The 17,336-nt window shown below is 40.4% G+C and overlaps 1 protein-coding gene across 8 annotated transcripts in view; it reads left to right on the forward strand.

Moving 5' to 3' along the window:
- The window catches only part of Tnik (TRAF2 and NCK interacting kinase), a 374,517-nt gene that overhangs the window by 202,724 nt on the left and 154,457 nt on the right, over positions 1-17,336 (forward strand). The window lies entirely within an intron of this gene.

Below are 17,336 nucleotides of genomic sequence, written 5' to 3' on the forward strand. Positions count from 1 at the left end.
ACTGAAGTAGGTAGGGAGTCTTCTTGAACACGTGGCATCCGAGCTGTAGAGAAGTTGGGGGAAATTTGAATGGGGTTCTACAAGGCAGAGGCACATGGATGTGGCTAAGAGCCTGGCCCACTGTGCCTTGCTCTCCTGTTTGGAAGATTGAGGACGGCAGTAGTTCCTCCTTCATATGAGGGCTGTGGGGATTAAATAGTAATTAGTTTAAACTCAGCCTGGCAAGCACATTCCCAATAAAAGCAAGTTATATTGCCAGGTCAGTAGAAACCAGGATAACCAGGAAAGGTTGGAGGAGATTTTCAGGTTGAGTTGGATGGGTTGATGGGCCCTACCTGCCTCAAGAATGAATGAAATAAATGGTTATAGAGGAACTGTACGTGAGAATGCTTTCCTGCAGACTCCTCACTTACGCCATAATCAAGGGCAGTAATATCTAATATGATAGGTAGCAAACTTGACGTTTTTTTTTTTTCATTTGTCTTTTTCATAATGAATTATTCAAGGTAGAATTATGCTAATGTTTACCACCATTATTCCATTTGAATATGTCTTTAAACCTAAAATGTCCTAAGGGCTGCCCAGAACTGACTTAACTAACTGCAAATGAGGCCCCTAATTTGCCATTTCCGCCCTAGCACCCCATCCCCTCGCCCCGCTTAGGTTGGCAGCAGGCACTCTGTCTTGTCTGGTGATGATAATAGAGGGCCTGAGTGATTCTCAATCAAAGAAAATGACAGTTCAATTTACATCTGAACGAATCTGATATTCATATTTGCATGCCTAAATGTACCTGGGGTGAAAAAATATGTGGTCCAACATTGTTTCAGTTTCCTAAATCATCGTGACATAGCCTTGTTCTTGATAGGCAGTGGGATCCAGTACAGAGAAATAATGATGGCCGTGCCACCTTGGGCTGGATTTATGTTGCATGAGATAAAATCGTTCTTAACTTTTTTTGTTGCCATGTCAGCTAGCTAGTTACTGTTAATGCTTCTATAATAAGAAAACACTATGCAAAGGAACATTTTTAACAGAATTTCATAAGCTTCTATATGCCAGGTAATAACCAGAACACTGAAAATAAAACTGTCACTTTCACTTGCATTTTAAGTCAGATTTATAGCTTGCTTTCATCATAACTTGGTCCTAGACTGAAAGCAAGATCACTATTTATTATTTTCTATGTAAAGGTGGAAATCAAAAGATACTAAATGAAACAATTTTACATAAACTGTTCATAGGATTTGGTGACAGAGGCTTGCTTTGGAAGCTGGGCTTTGCCATTAGCTAGCTGGGACTCTGAATAAGTCTCCTGTTATCTGACTTATTTGTAAAATAGTAAGCTTTAATACTATAGTTATATTACTATTACCTGGATGACACCCCACTCTGAAGACTCATACCTTGGACTTATGACCCAGGTCTGTTCTGTTTTCAAAATCATGAATTCACAGCATCCCAGTCTCAGACTACAGCCTCTGATTTGTCTGGTTTATTCTCCTCATACCCTACACAGCTGCCCTTTGATGTTGAATGAGCCCTCTGGTCTCTTTTATCAGTTTCTCAGTCCCCATGAGACTTTAATAACTTGTCTCTCCAGCCTTGGGCCTCATGATTCCCCAATTTCATCATTTTAAACCAGCCTGTACTACCTCCTTTGCCCTTTACTCTTCCAGAATATTCACTTTGAAGACCCCTTACCAAGAGCCATTGGACTATTTGATTGCTTTTTCTGCATTTCGGCTGCACAACTCAACTCCTCACTGCTTAATAATCTGCCGTAGGGACCTGCTCAGCTCCTCCTCCTGTTCCCTGAAAATCACTCTGCAAGTTCACCTCCTTTGCACTCCTCCCTTTTACTGCCCCTGCCTTCATAACAATATGCAGGTGACCTTCTCCAGCACCTCTTACAAAAAGTGGAGCCATTGAACAGAGATATCCTGTTTCCACAAGCTCATCAGTGCCCACCCACATTCTCATCTTCTGTCCTGTCTTGGTGCAAGGCTTGTCCCTCCAGGGTGAGAACTCCTCCTCTCCTGATCCTGGAGTTTCCCACCTTTCTTCTTGTGTTGCCTTTTTCAGATCCTGATTGGTTTAATAAAAGACTCGAAATCTTGGTGGATAATGGAAAAAGTGCTATCCAGAGCTTGGTGGCAGTCCTTGGAGCTGGGGAAAGGGCAGGGAAGATGACGACTAGATGACCTCTCTGCCCAGTCTGATCCTGACTTCCATCTTAAGCTCTTTAATGCCATATTCCTTAGCAAGGGATGGGAAGCACTTCTTGGTTGAGACACAATCTGCTGTTCCAACCTTATTTCCTCATTTTTTTTTTTTTAAGACACATGTAATGTCACAGCCAAATACAGATTCAGGTCCTTCCTGATGTGCTGGCCAGGCTCTTACTCAGGCATTCAGTGCCCTTCCCTCTCTTTCCCTGATGTAATCCTTTGGGAGATCCTTTGAGACTGAATTGGAAGTCTTCCCTTTGTACCTACCGCTCCTGTGCTGCCCCGTCTGAGTTGGCTGCTGTAGCGCTGTTGCTGTGGCATGGTGGGTTACAATATCACTTTCTCAAGCTGGGGATTTGTTTCTGAAACCTCCATCGTGAGGCATCATAGATGAAAACCCAAGGTTTGAAAGAAGAAGTTAGTGCTAGAGAGATTGAGGTTGTTAAATGGAATCCTGAAAGATATTTTCAACTAAATGAGGCGACAAAGAAACTGCAGTAATCCAAGATGAGCCTCATTGAGATGCTACCTGTGCTAAATAACAGGTATTTTGGACAAGTCAGGTAACTTGTTTGTGCCTCAGTCTCCTCATATGTAAAATGAAGGTTACAACAATACCTACTCCCTAGTTTGCTGTGGTAAATTATGTACATATATGCATGTGTCTCGGCACATTATGTATATGTTGGAAATGCTTAGAATGGACATAGTAGGTATTAATCTTCATTTATCATCTATGATTGTCATATCCTATTTCTTACTTCCACTCCCTTATATTATGAAGTGATTAGAATTTGTTCTGTTTTGAAGTGTGAATATCAAGGCACATATTTTGGGATGGGGTTCTGTACCCCAGTGTTCATTGGGTCTAATTCATTACTCATTGTTACTCAGTTTCCACTGTGGTCTCAAAGATGCACCTTTTCATTTGACTTGGGAAGCTCTGAGGTGAGGTTTATCTCAGCAAGTTCAGCTCAGGGCATGTGTCGGACAGTCTCACCTGGCTTTGTCAACCTCTCCTGCAACAATCTTGCTCTTAGGTTCTCCTCCCACCCCCCAGCTCTTTTCCCTTTACCTCATGTTGCAGGATTCAACTTTCCCTTGCCTCTGCTATTTCCAGTGCTGTTCTACACAAACATCTACTTCTGTTCCCCACTCCCAGGTCCCTTTTTGCTTACAACATGTCCAACAGGACATGTTATTAATTTACTTATATTAAAATATTCACAATATTAAAAAATCTATAACAAAAAAGGCCATGACTGTAAGTTACATGAGACAAGAAACAGTGTTTTATTTATTTTTGTGTTAAGAGTGGGCATTCAACAATTAGGGTATAAATCCTCATATAGCGGAAAATTATTGGAAGCAAATGAGATGATTCACAAGCAAAAATGTATAAACTGTAAGGATCATGATATGTATTTTATGAATCTGTTCTTTCCTGTTTCCACTATGGATCACTACAGCACCATTGTAGGAAAATATTGAGGGTCAAAATTGTATTTTTGCCAAAGTAGCTTAAAAACGTGTCCCAGCCTTCCTAAGTAACTCTTGACCTTTTAATCACTGTCACAAATCTACTTTATCAGAAAATTTAAAATTTTAAATTATGGTTTTAATCTATTGTTTCTTTTATTTTGATATAAAAATGTGATTGGTCATTGTAGTGACATTCGTACATTTAATATCTACTGCTTTAGCTTTTCCTTAGCTTGCTTCTGAGGCTCTGATATCATCAATTATTTTTTTCTGGGGGGGGGGGTACCAGGGATTGGACTCAGGGGCACTTGATCACTGGGCCACATCCCCAGCCCTATTTTGTATTTTATTTAGAGGTAGGGTCTCACTGAGTTGCTTAGTGCCTCAATTTTTGCTGAGGCTGGCTCTGAATTCACGCTCCTCCTGCCTCAGCCTCCCCAGCTGCTGGGATTACAGGCATGTGCCACCAAGCCTGGCAATAGTTCTTATTTATCCAATCATTTCAGATCATTTTCCCAAGATTCTTCAAATTCTCTAACTTTGATTTAGGTTGTGCTAATTACATCCTTAACTAAGTGCAGTGTTGAAAGTCCCAAGTCCTTATTTCAAAGGGGCTCAAACCTCTAAGGAGCTAGCACTATTGGGCAGAGCCCCTTTATTCCAACTTCCTAGTCATTGGTTTCAAAACTGTATTTCCTAAGAATATCTTTCTGGCAATCCAGAAAGAAATTGTTCTTAAGTAGTTACTGGTCTTGTTAGATGCAAAATAAATTTAGTGGTTGAAAAGTTCAAGCAAATTTAAGTAGCTTCCTTTCTCATTTTGAATAATCCCATAGTAATTTCAGAACTTTGTTGAAATCAAGGCAAGATCCTGTGTGATAGATACAGAACCAGTAAGTTGTCATACTCTCACAAACTGACTTTACTGAAAAGTGAAGCATGCTGGGCTAACCCCCAATATGCTGGGGTTGTAGCTCAGTGGCAGAGTGCTTGCCTAGCATGTGTGAGGCACTGGTTCGATCCTCAGCACCACATACAAATAAATGAACAAAATAAAGGTATTGTGACCATCTACAACTAACAAAAGTATTAAAAAAGTGAAGCATATCAGATATGAGTGTGTCAGTGAATAAAATACAATAATAAAATTCATTTCCATATGACCTTTATAATGCCTCTGCATTAATGCCAATGAATGAAATTCTAAGTTGAAAATATAATGATTTTCTTAATAATATCTTCACCTACAGCTGTGGAAGAAATAATATGTTTTAAAGAGTGATTTTTATGCTAATAAAAATTGAAATGCAGGAAATCCTTTTTTAAAAATTATTTATTAAGCTATTTGAGAAAGGCCCCCCTACCCTGCAAAGTGAGTACATTTGAGAAGTATTAGAATGTTGATTATTTGAGTAGATGAGTATCTCTGCTGAGAGTAGTCTAGCACAAATTAAAAATCTTATCAGAACCTAAGAAAACAGCCTCTTGGACTCCATCCTCCTCAATAGCTTTTTGCACCTGGGTTATTCTTGGAGGACCTTGCAGCTTAAATTAAGGAGGAACATTCAGTTCTTTCTCAGGGAAACAATCTAGGCGGATTTCTTTCTTTGTGTTTTTTCTTTGTGGTAAATCATGTTTCCCAAAAGAACTCATAAATTAGAGTTTTCAATGCTGTCTTCTCCAAAATCAGATGCTATGATATGGTCTTGGTCATGATTGACTCTGAGGAGGCCTCTGAAAATGGAACAGGGAAGAATAAAAACGCTTATATTTTTGTTAACCTTTTACTTCCTTTAGAAGTAAAATCCATTAAGATGAAATTAAATTAGTTGTGCAAGAAATTAAAATAATTTAAATATTATTTTATTAATAATATTACATTTTTAAATAATTTTGGACTTTGGGGAAAAGGCCTCAAGTTGTGTAAAATGTGACTCGTGACTAGGGTAAGAAGGTGTATTTAAAAATACTTATTATAAATATTATGTTCATTTCATGTGAAATTAGATTTTCTTCATAAGGCCTTCCTTTGTATAAACTTGGCCATGTTTCAGTGTGTACTGAAATCCACTACAGTGTATAGAAATGACACCCTTTTGGAACTGTTTTATCGTCTGCTGTTTTCCTTAATAGAGGAGTAGTACTGATTGTATTTATGATATGCTGTGAACTCCTGGACAGGAATTGTCAAGGTTAGGCAATTGCATTGGAATTTATCTTGAACAACAAAAATGAAATGTTAACTCAATAAGGTGGGCCATAAGAACTCATTCTGCCTATTCATTGCTGTTTGCATCTTAGTCTTGTAAGAGAAAAAGGCACAGCAAGTATTTCCATTTGTCTTCTTTATGAAATCCATGAAAAGTTAAGGAGTTTTACCTAGAGCTTTATTGAAAAATTGAAAACTGATCAAATTCTAAATAGAATGTGTATTTTTACTCCTTTAGCTCCTCTGCATTTCTCTTTCACAGATTTTTCTTGCCTTCCAAATTTGTTTTCTGAAATATTTTTTTCTCAGAAAGATTTTCAAAAATATAAGTCAGAAATATAATGTTTAAAAAGTATAATACAGTCCTTAAAAAGCATCATATGTGCACACTAGGTATGTTTTTAAACAATCAAATCTATAAACCGTTGAATGTCCATCAATACTTAACATATTAGTATATTTTATTATTGGTATCAAATTACTCTCACTTATTTGTTATTATGTCAAGATTTTCTGGTTAGAAGTTTTGGGGATGGCATAAGGTACCTTTTAATAATCGAAGACCCACAGTTTGGTTATTTTGCTTAAATGAGCACCATTTTTATTTCCTTAGTGTCTTTTCTATTTGAAGATAGAAACCACCAAAAAAAAAAAAAACCCCATTAATGTTGCAAATATAAAAATGTCTAAGTTAAATGCTAGAGAAATTCAGGTTTGCTCTACTGAATGGTAGGCAAGTACCTGATGCCCAAGGTGATTGAAATCAGGTGCTGAAGACTAGGTTGAAATTAAGTTTGCTATTTTCAGAGAGGAGATTCTGTTTTCTAGTCTTTAACCACAGGCTTGCCCAGGTGCCACAGCCGGAAATGGGGAAGTTGAGGATGGAGGAAGGCAAGCCAGTGCTTCCTGCTTCCATGCAGGCGACCTTAGCTGGGTGAGGTCTGCAAGGTTTAAGAAAGTTGTTTAACTCTTCTTTCCATTTGGGTCAAGAAAGGGTTACCTATTTTTTTTTTTTTTTTGGTTCTGAAAGCTAAGCCACATGCTTCTTTGCTTCCTATAAGCTTGATCTGTTGGCTGTTACTGGCAGAAATTTAATTCAGAGATGGAATCACCACTACTTCTTACTGTGTCTGTATTACTTTTCAGTACTCTTCAGTATCTGTGTTGTTAACATTTATATAACAATCACATTTTTGCAAAAATAAATCTTCCTGGATAGAAAATATATTGTGATTATCAAGTATTTTAATTTATCCTTTGAGCTTTAGAGAGAACTTAAATAGAATAAAAAGGGGAAGACAATATCTTCTTGCTCCATTTACTTTGATACAGGGCCATTATGAAAAGAAAATATGACCTATGAAAAACTTATTTCTTTGAGCTTCAGATTTCTTCTCTGAAGACAGGACTTGTTCCATCAGAGTTGTTATTTTTTCAAGAAGGTGCTTTTTTTTTTCCCCCAAAAGAGAACAGAGGGCCTTAGAAAAGTGGGTCTGCAAAGAGGTCGGGAGTTCATCACACAGCACATGCATGGGCACCAAGCTGCTCCTGAAAATGGAGTAATCAACAAGACAACAAGAAGCCCCTGACTTCAAGATATTCTTTCCTACAGCAGGGAATACCCAGGGAATTTAGCACAAGATAAATAAATAAATCAGATGTAGAGTTTGTTAGATGATCCTAACACAGGGAAAGGGAGTAGTCAAAATTAGTGTGGAGTTGAAAATTTATATATGGTGTCTAAGGAAGGATTCTTGGAGAAGGTGACATTTGGGGTCTAAGAAGTGAGCAAGCAGGTACAACAGAAGGAAGAGAAGTAAAGACCCAATGGCACCTTGGAGGAAGGCACAGGGTTCAGGGTCTTCAGTGTGGTGAATAAGAAGGGATGGGAGCAGCAGAAGAGATCAGAAAGAGACCTCACAATATGCTCAACACTGCAGCATCTCCATCTTTTACCCAGGCATTCTACCAAGTGTTTCTGCAGATATTGACTTAATCCTTACTACACGCTAGAGAGCTAATAATTTTATGTGTATTTTACAGATAAACTGTAGACCCCAAGTAACTCTAGACCCACTAAAGCATCCAAATGTATCTCATAGCTCCCCCAAATTCTTTCCTCTTAACCTCCAGTCCTCTCTAATGGGTCTACAAAACACTAGCTACAGATCCATAATTGTCTCTACACCTGTGTGAAATAAACTGCTTGAGAAGATTGTCCAAAGAGCCAGGAAGATGCTCTCCCCACTCTTCTTAATAATCTCTGAGCAGGAAACCTAGGCTGGAGGCCTGAAAGCATGGTGTAGAGAATTGCACTGGAGTCAGGGAAACCTCACCCTCCTGGAGGGGAAGCTACCTGCCACAGCACTGGTAGATTACAGCTAAATTTAGCAGCAAATCAATACGTTTTCTAACTCACCAGCTACGTTCAGGCCTGCCCAGAGCTGGGGGCATGTCTTATTTATTTAAAAGAGTCCTCATTCTTTCTCAGGGTATCATCACATTTCATCCACTTTTAAGATTTCAGACAAAAGTATTCTCAGCATTATTGTCCTGGAGGGGAAGATAGAGGTGTCCCATGAGGCACTTGTATCTTTGCTCCCAGAGACTAGCTTCCTGGGGATGGGTGTGTTTGCTGACCAAACGCTGTCATCTATGATGGCCATCCACTTTGAAAAAAATATGAATATATAAGTGCTACCTGCCTTTAAAAACAACTTTCTGTTTTCTGATGTCCTTTATGTCCTCTTGTATTCCTACCCAAACAACAACATTCAGATCTTAGCTCAGAAAACACAATTGCTGGTGCAGCCTGTGAGGACAAGAAGACATCCATCAGGGGGAGAGATTTTCAGCAGAGATTTCTATTGCAGCTGAAGTGATCCTCCCAAACACAGCGAGGATTCCATATTTGGATATTCTTTGCCTGTATCCAGGAAGCTTGAGTTCTTTAATCCTTAAGTACCTCAAAGGTGGTGATGGTTGTCAGTGATATAGAATAATGTTGCTCATCTTATTCTTTCTATAAAGCTATGATTCTACTTCCCTTATTAATTGGAAACAGATCTTGTACAGCAATTGCAAGATTCCCATATCCTTGCACATGAAGACCTTCCATTGAATAAAGGCAAATACTGCTATCTTCTTATAATTGATCATCTATTTTAAGTTCATCATGATTTATATTTTAAACAAAATTATTTTATTCCTGCCTCAAGCTGCCAATAGTTAAAAACCATAAGTGTTTGTGAGGATGGAATGCATACACACATGCACACTTTTATTACAAAGATCTAAATATTGTTGAAAAGCAATAATAGGACAACTTTTTAAAAGGACAGACTTTCAAAAATTAATATAATTAGCAGAAATGGTACCTCTGTGTCCAAATATCATAAACCAAATTCTGTTTAGTCCTAATGCTACTTTACTGTGTTTTTTTTAAAAAAAACTAGAATATGCTACTTAATGATAGTGAAGATCTTAGAATTGCTCTATTACATGAAAAAAGCCAGAAGGAAAGTGGTCTCAGGTGCCGTTACATTAGTGTTAATATTACCTGTATTCTTTTAAAGAATCTATGTAGATATTGGGATTTCAGAAGTATTCCCTTCCTCAAAAACAACAAAAAAACATTTTTTTTTTCATTTTTAAAATGCTACTAAGCAAAGAAAGAACAATGCTGTTCCCATCCACCCTGTCTCTCCTCCTACCTATGAGAAATCCCTGAGGGCAAGGCCTTACCTTTTCATCTTTGTAATATTAGAGACACTAGCATAGCATTCAGCATCCACAGGGCACCCATTAAACGTCAAATTCTCTTAAAACAGGGTTTTTCAACTTGATCCCATTGACATTTTGTGTACAATAATTCTTTGTTGGAGGAAGGGGGTACTCTGAGCAATACGGAAGGTTTCCTAGCATTCCTGGCCTCTATGTATTAGATGCCAGTAGCACTAGATGCCAATAGCACCAGTCACAGCAGTCAGATGTCTCTAGACATTGTCAGATGTCCCCTGGAGGGCACAATTACCCTGTTGAAAACCATGTTTTATAGGGTGTGATGTCAAGTTTATATATTTTTTTGAAGAATAAAACATAGATGAGTCTTAACCCCTCCCCCATATATATAATATAGATTCTATAATGCACACATACACTTTCTTATTGAGGAGACATTTGGTTAGGAGTGCTCATCATAGTCTTTTTTTTTTTTCCTTCCATTGGGAATCATTATGACTCCAGTAAATTGCTCACTAAATTTCATCTGTCGCTCGTGTTCCTGCTCAGATTCAACTAAAGCCTACCGAAATTGATTTTTGTGTCAGCAACAGAGCAGGGATTCAGTAAGAACATGAAAGCTTTCCTTTCATTACTAGTCCCCCCCCCACCCCCGTATTACTTGAGGTGTGGTGGGCCCTAATTATATTCCAGTGCTTTCCTGTTTGACATTTCTTTTGTTTTAATTAAAACTTCTGGAGGTTTGAGGACACTGTGGGAGAGGGTTTATTCACCAGCAGCCCCGAGAAAGAATCAAATGGATCCCCATTTGTGTTCCTAGGGCTCCGAGAATGACAGCTGGGAACACTGTGGTCCTTTTCTTTGTGAACTGCACTGGACTTGAAGCCCTGATCTTGCTGCTGTGGCTCCTGTCTGCGGGTGGCTGGCTTCAACATGAAGCCGTACTGTAGGTGCAGTGAAATGTAGCCCTGTCAGTGGGCAGACCTGCGCAGGGCCAAGGGAAAAAGACATAATATATCTTTTTAATCTGCAGCGGAGAGATGGGATGGAGTGAGCGCAGGGCCTGCCAGAGCTCCTGAGGGGAGCTGCCTTGTGCAGCAGTCCGCAGAGGAGCCATTGATTAGACATATTAAAAAATGAGCAGTGGGTCCTCCCGCCTCCAGTTAGCACTGTCTGAGGAAAAGGGAGCCAGAGATGGAGGGCTTGGGCAGGCATTGTCTAGCCTTGCTTTTCTCCTGTAGTGACTTTCTCTGCCTGACCCTGTCCTCAGGGAAACCAGTGAGATTATGAATTGTGCAGTGCTAATGGCCACTGAGGTCCCCAGGGCCTACTTGCATTTGTTAGTTAACACTTGGAAAAGAAAACAAAAACAAAACCTTGTGGAGCAAAACAGGTCAGATGCTGCAGGTTTTCCCCTCCAGTTAAGGTATTTGAGCCCTTCTCTGGTCCCCTTTTCTTTAAGGAATAGTCGAAGTAGTCTCTCTGCAAGCTTTATCAGGCTTCTTCCAGCTGGATCTCCTGACGGATCACTGGAGTCTGCGCATTGTGATTTGTGGCAACCTAAAGGGCTCACTAGGCCTAGAAACTTGCATGTTTCCAAGCATCATTTAACACCTGCAGGTTAAAAAAGCTTCCTCAGGAAGGTCAGAGGATCAAACAGATGTCAGGCAGAGGCCCTACCTTTGAGAAGCTTCCCCTTCAGTTGTGTGCAGGACAGGGGCCTGAGACACTCACTTGCATCTTAAGGCCCAAAGGCATTAAGACTTGGGGGCCTCAGCAAAAGAGAAGTTGGTTTCTGTGCAAGTCACACAGGCTAGTGCAAGCTGTTGAGGGCTAAGCCCTTTCACATGTGACTCTTTACAGTTTGTATCAAGAACAGCCCATCTTTGTGTCTGAAGAGAGTTACCGACCCTGCTACTATTACTATATCCATGTAATTCTAAAACGCTTCTTCCTCCAAGATTTCAAAGTATTAAAATCTTACTCAGTCACCCACAGTAGAAAACCAAAAACAACCACTGGGAACTGACAGAAGGCTATTAACTATGGTTAAGTTTTAAAAATTAAGAACATTCCATTAATTTTGACCCCCCAAATTTTTAAAAATAAAAGATTCCTGCTTAATTTGAATGCCTTTTATTGTCTGAGGGGAGAAAAAACCCAACTCACCACAGGGTTCTCATATTTGTTCCTCTTTGGATTATACACTTCATCTTGGACTGGGGTCCAGGTCCCAAGGCTTTAAAACACTGTTTCTGTCCCTGGATGCCACCCCTGACGTGGGGGACAGAGAAGACTATTGTGCCCGTGGGAAGGAGCAGAATATTTGAGGAGGCTGAAGAGTTGGCTGCTTGAGCATGTTCTGTCCCCATCCTTTGAACCCCCATGTCCAGGGGGTTGGGTTCTCCCAGAATGAGAGGCCACATGATGTGGTGACTCTGTGACCTAAATTAGACAAGAGCTGGTACATCTTTGATTTGTGCTTATTTTTTTGGGTGCGAGGAGGTCACTGGGAATGTGTTCTTGGCTTGAGGCCATGGCCCAGAGACTGGTTCTCCTTGCTTTCCCAGCTCCGGCCACCCCTTAGCTCATCTGCCTCACCACGGCTGTCACTTCAGCTGTGCGTGCCTTTCTTGGGTGCAGGCACTAGGCTCCCTGCCATGGAATCTGCATACATTAACCGTTGTCTGCTAAAAATTGTGTCTATATGATTTGCATCCATTTTGATTTATAAACTGAGCCCGGCTGGCAGCCACCAAGACTGCCACAAAGGGAAATGAAGCAGCCTCTTGTTCCCACCTTGCGTCTGTGAGGAAGCCTTAGCTCTCAGCTGGCCCACCCCTGAACAGTCTTGAAAACTATCCATTCTCTGCCACTCAGAGGTGCCAGGCGGAGGAATTCACAGCGAGGGTGCCAGGGTGGGAGCGGTTGCGTGGGAATGGCCCCGTGTCAGTACCTCACTTCCCCGTGCCACAGTCTGGGAGCCGAGGCAGCTGGATCGCAGTTCTGCAGACATGCCCAGCATACTGTTTTAAGCTACCAGTAGAAGGCACGGGCTGGCCAAGGAAGCCCAGGGGCTTCCTCTGACCTGGGGAAACCCTGGGAGTAGACCCTGTGCCAAGTGTGTTCGGTGAACATTCACGTTCTTAATCTTAAGGATTTTTGGAATCTTTCCATAAAGTTATCTTGTCTACCTCTCTCTGCCTCCAGACATATTTTCTCAAAGCAAAGTTGCATTCCTGAAAGCATCCAGATAGGTGCCTTTAAAGCTTTCATCTTGACGGGTAGTGAAAAGCCAGGATTCACCTTTGCTCTCGTCTGTACAGCTCAGAGGTACAGCTGAGCTAAAGCTAATTTCTAGTTTCCCTGTGATCTATGGAGAAAAAAAGGAAATTGGTTTCTCTGTAGAGTTTAAAAGATCTTCGTCCACTGAAATTCATCTTTCACTTTCTTATTTATGGACAAAATGATTGTAAACCCTGCTTATAATCTCACCCCATCTGGTCCCAGGCACTGTGTTGGGGGCTGGATAGAAATGTAAGGGGTTAGGGAAACCAAAGTGGACATGTGGACAATACCAGGAACCCAAATGTAATCCTCAAATCTCACTCCTTCATTCAATCTGCTATTTAGCAAATATTTCCCTGAGTCCCTTCTGTGCCATGCAGTATGAGAGGCATGGGGGAAATATGTACCCAATCTCAAGTCCTGCTGCTTTGGCCTTCTGAATATCTCCTGGCTCTGTCTGCCTCTGACATTCTCAGTCTCATTCTTTATTTCTGTCCTTATCCAAGTTGTCATTCTTTCTCAGCTGTCTCTGGGAGGGAGCATGCCCTCGGGAGTATGTCCCAGAGAGAGAGAGACCTGATTGAGGTGCTTCATTCTGTAATGGAGAATCTGGATGGTGCATCCCAGCCTCAATGACTGGTAGACAGATAGACACTGATATAGATGGATGTAGCCAGAACAATTGATTAATGAAGCAACAGCTGCCATTACTACATATTTTACACTATTTTGTTTTGTTTTGTTTTATGGTGCTGGGGATCAAACTAGAGCCTCATGCATGCTAGGCAAGCACTGTATGATTGAATCACTCCCCCAGGTCCTCAATTTGGTTTGATGTATTTCCATGGTTCTGGTCACGCTCATTTTGAAAAATATCACGGCACTCTGATCAATGGGGTTAGCATAGGATGCTGTGAAGCTCAAAGGTAGTGCACTCATTTGCAAGTAGGAAATTGCAGACTGCCTCAGTAAAGGTGAGATTAACTCCAAGCCAAATTTGAAGAATGAGCCACTCTGCCTGCATGCCAGTCCTTGGACAGGGGTGTGGAGATGGTGGGGGGACTGTCTGCATTTTCAATGACCTCACTTTGGCTTGTGTACTCTGCTAGAAACAAATGTATTTCAGTGACCTAGAAATGAAAGCGTGCTCCCTTCCAGCCTGGCCTCAGGCTAGCAGCTTGAGAGCTGTCTTGCTGTTTCTTAGAAAATAACAGCAATAACCCAGGTGAGGGTTATGTGCCTATTTCAGACAAAACCGCTGTTTTTCTCTTGCATTCATTTTCAGAGGAGATAAAGGAAGGGCTAGCGTACTGTACTACTTGAGTGAGTTGGATTTTTACCTTGATGTTGAATTATTTTATATGGAACTGAAATAGGTGTAGTTCTTAACCTTAAAGTGAGGTGGTAGAAAAGATAAGGAGAGTCAATTGTGTTTGCGAGCATGTCTGAGAATCAGACTGGCCCATGGTCCCAGCACCCATGACCCCATATGATCTGCTTTCCCCCTGGGGTACCTCTCTTCCTTCTTTCTTGTGGACAGACTTTTTATGCTTTAGGATATTATCTGACACTAGATTTTGGGTCAGTTTTTTTTTTTTTTTTATAGATTTAGTTGGTTTCTTAACTTTTGTTAATATTGATTATTTCAGGAAGAAAATAAATTCTTAGTTTATGCTTTTATTCAGAAATGACTCAGGAGTGGCACAGGCCTGTTATCCCAGTGACTCAGGAGGCCGAGGCAAAAGGACTTCAAGTCTGAGGCCAGCCTCCGCATTTTAGTGAGACCTTGTCTCAAAATGAAAAATAAAACAACGGCTGGTGATGTTGCTCAGTGGTTAAGCACCCCTGGGTTTAATCCCTGATACCAAGAAAAAAGAAAAGAAATGACTCAGGAGCTGGGAGTGATGGCACACGCCTGTAATATCCCAGTGACTTGAGAGGCTGAGGAGGCTGGAAAATTACAAGTTCGAGGCCAGCTTCAGTAACTTAGCGAGACCCTGTCTCAAAATAAAATGTAAAAAGGGCTGGGATGTGGTTCAGTGGTAGAATTTCCCTGGGCTTGATCCTTGGTCAAAAAAGAAAAGAAAAGAAAGAAAGAAAGAATGAACTCAGCAACTGCACTCTGACAAAACATGTCCTCTAATTTTTGTGGAGATATTTTTTTTTAAACTCTTGTCTAGTGATTTTTTTTCTTTTTATAATTTATTTTTTAGTCCTTGGTTGAACAGGTATTTTAGATTCAAATTTAGATACTGTCTATGTTTGTATTTTTAATTTCTCTTTGTCAGGGGAAATAAATTAAAGTTGAGAGCAACATGAAAATTGTACTTTATATTCCCTCGTGATGTAACATCCTCTCTCAGTACCCTGCCCCCAAATAGAACAAGAAGTTTAAAAAACTCTGATGTGAAGCAAAAGATGAACAGTTCCGTGTGTAATTCAAGTAAAATATGAAAAAGTTTGTTTAAAAAAAATCATTTTAAAATTTCACCAGTGAGGGTTTGTCAGAAGCCAGATGGCAACAGTGGATAGAGGTGAAGGCGTCCTGGGAGACAGGCCTCGTTAGCTGTGAGATTTTGGCGTCACCTGTAAAAAGCCACGATCGTTAGGCACCTTAGGGGCTGTTCTCCTCAATTTATTTGTGTTTTTGTCAGGTTGCCTCCTTAAAAATTCCTAATTGTCACTGTGCTTCAGGTTTCTGATGACCTAAAGGTCAGTTTACTCCTAGCCATTCCCTTCAGATCCACCTCAATCTGGATCCTCATTTGGTCTGATATCCTCCAGTGATGTGGGGCTGCTTAGGCTGGGCGGGTTCTCGGGCACTCCATGATCATCAGGCTCTGATAACTCCGAAGCCTTCCCAATCCAGCACGTGGGGATACCTGGATCTGGGACTGTGTTGAGGCTGCTGTTGTCCCCACCTGCAGGATCTCGCTGACTTCTCTCTGCTGTTAGATCCATGGAGAACTATGATTTCAGTTTGGAGGTGAAATTTAAAATGGAGGAAAAAAATACACGTTTTTCTTTTTCACAATCATAGTGGTTACTATAAAAAATAAACAAAAAAAATACATTAAGTTCAAAAAATTGTAGATATTTTATTGATTTCAAGCCCCAGACAACCCAGGACTTTGCATCTGAGATTTATTGTGGATTGCTTTTCTGTCTCCTTGCTTCTTGGGCCAGTACTGCTGTAACCTAGTTCTGCTCAGTCTCAGGGTGCTGTTAGAAAAAGCAAGGTGGTTGTTCTACCCTTGAAACAAATTATTCACTCAGAGAAGACTCCCTGAATCTTAAAGAGTTAAAAATCTAGTGCTAAGTTTTTCAAACTGTGTGTTGGCAAAGGTGCGTCCAGCTCTCCCACAGGGAAGAGTTTGAGAGGCAGGACTGACTTGACTTGGGTATCAGGCCCCTGCTTGGACCCAGGGAAATTCCACTTAAGGTTTTATTTCGATGAAAAAACTGAGATTTAAAAGGTGAAGGGACTTGTTTTAGATCACGGGATTTGAACCTAGCTGATCTTAGAAACTATAATATACTACCTGATAGCACTGTAGATTGAGATCCCTACTCCAAAAATCTCAAGTTTTCCAAAATCTGGAACTTTTAGCACCAACATGATGCCACAAATGGAAAATTTCACACCTGACCTCATGGGATTATCACCATCAAGACACAGGCACACTAAAAATACATAAAATTACCTTCAACCTGGGTGGAAGCTATACAGGAAACAAAGGGATTTCCTGTTTAGACTGGAATCCCATCTCATTTTTGTATATGCATATATACTGAAATATGGAAAAAATATCTGAAACAAGCATTTCTGATAAAGGATACTCAGTTGGTAGTACATAAAATGTATTTGGGGAACCATATATAAAATGTGTTTACAAGTAATGGATCTGATCATCTTTGCTGTTATCAGAGTATACGTTAAGTTTCTTTAAGGAGTGAGCAAAGAGAAACTGTGGGATTGCCCTGCTCTTCACTGCTGTGCTATTTTCTTCTGATTCCTCAGTGTGGTTGCTGCGTTTGTTTTAGTTCCAAAATCCAAAGATGCCCAGTTGTGGGGAGCTGTTGCTAAAGCTCAGCACTGTCTTGGCTACTACTATGATTAATTGCTATTTCATTTTAGATCCCCTTCTAAGATAAAGATAAATGAACAATCTCAAGTGAATTATAGTAAAAGTGTATACAGCTGATTTTGTTATAGTACTTAATATTAAGAATCAGGACAACTAAAGTTTCTCCACTTGTTTCTTCTGATGGACATTCATGTGTCCTCCATCCAGGCTGGCTCCCCTTCCACATAAATCCACCTCTCACCCAAGCTCTTACTTACATTTTGAAGAGGAGCAGAACCAAATTGTTTAGCATTGCAC

This window comes from Callospermophilus lateralis, chromosome 10 (genome assembly GCF_048772815.1).
Source record: "Callospermophilus lateralis isolate mCalLat2 chromosome 10, mCalLat2.hap1, whole genome shotgun sequence".
Classification (NCBI taxonomy): domain Eukaryota; kingdom Metazoa; phylum Chordata; class Mammalia; order Rodentia; family Sciuridae; genus Callospermophilus; species Callospermophilus lateralis.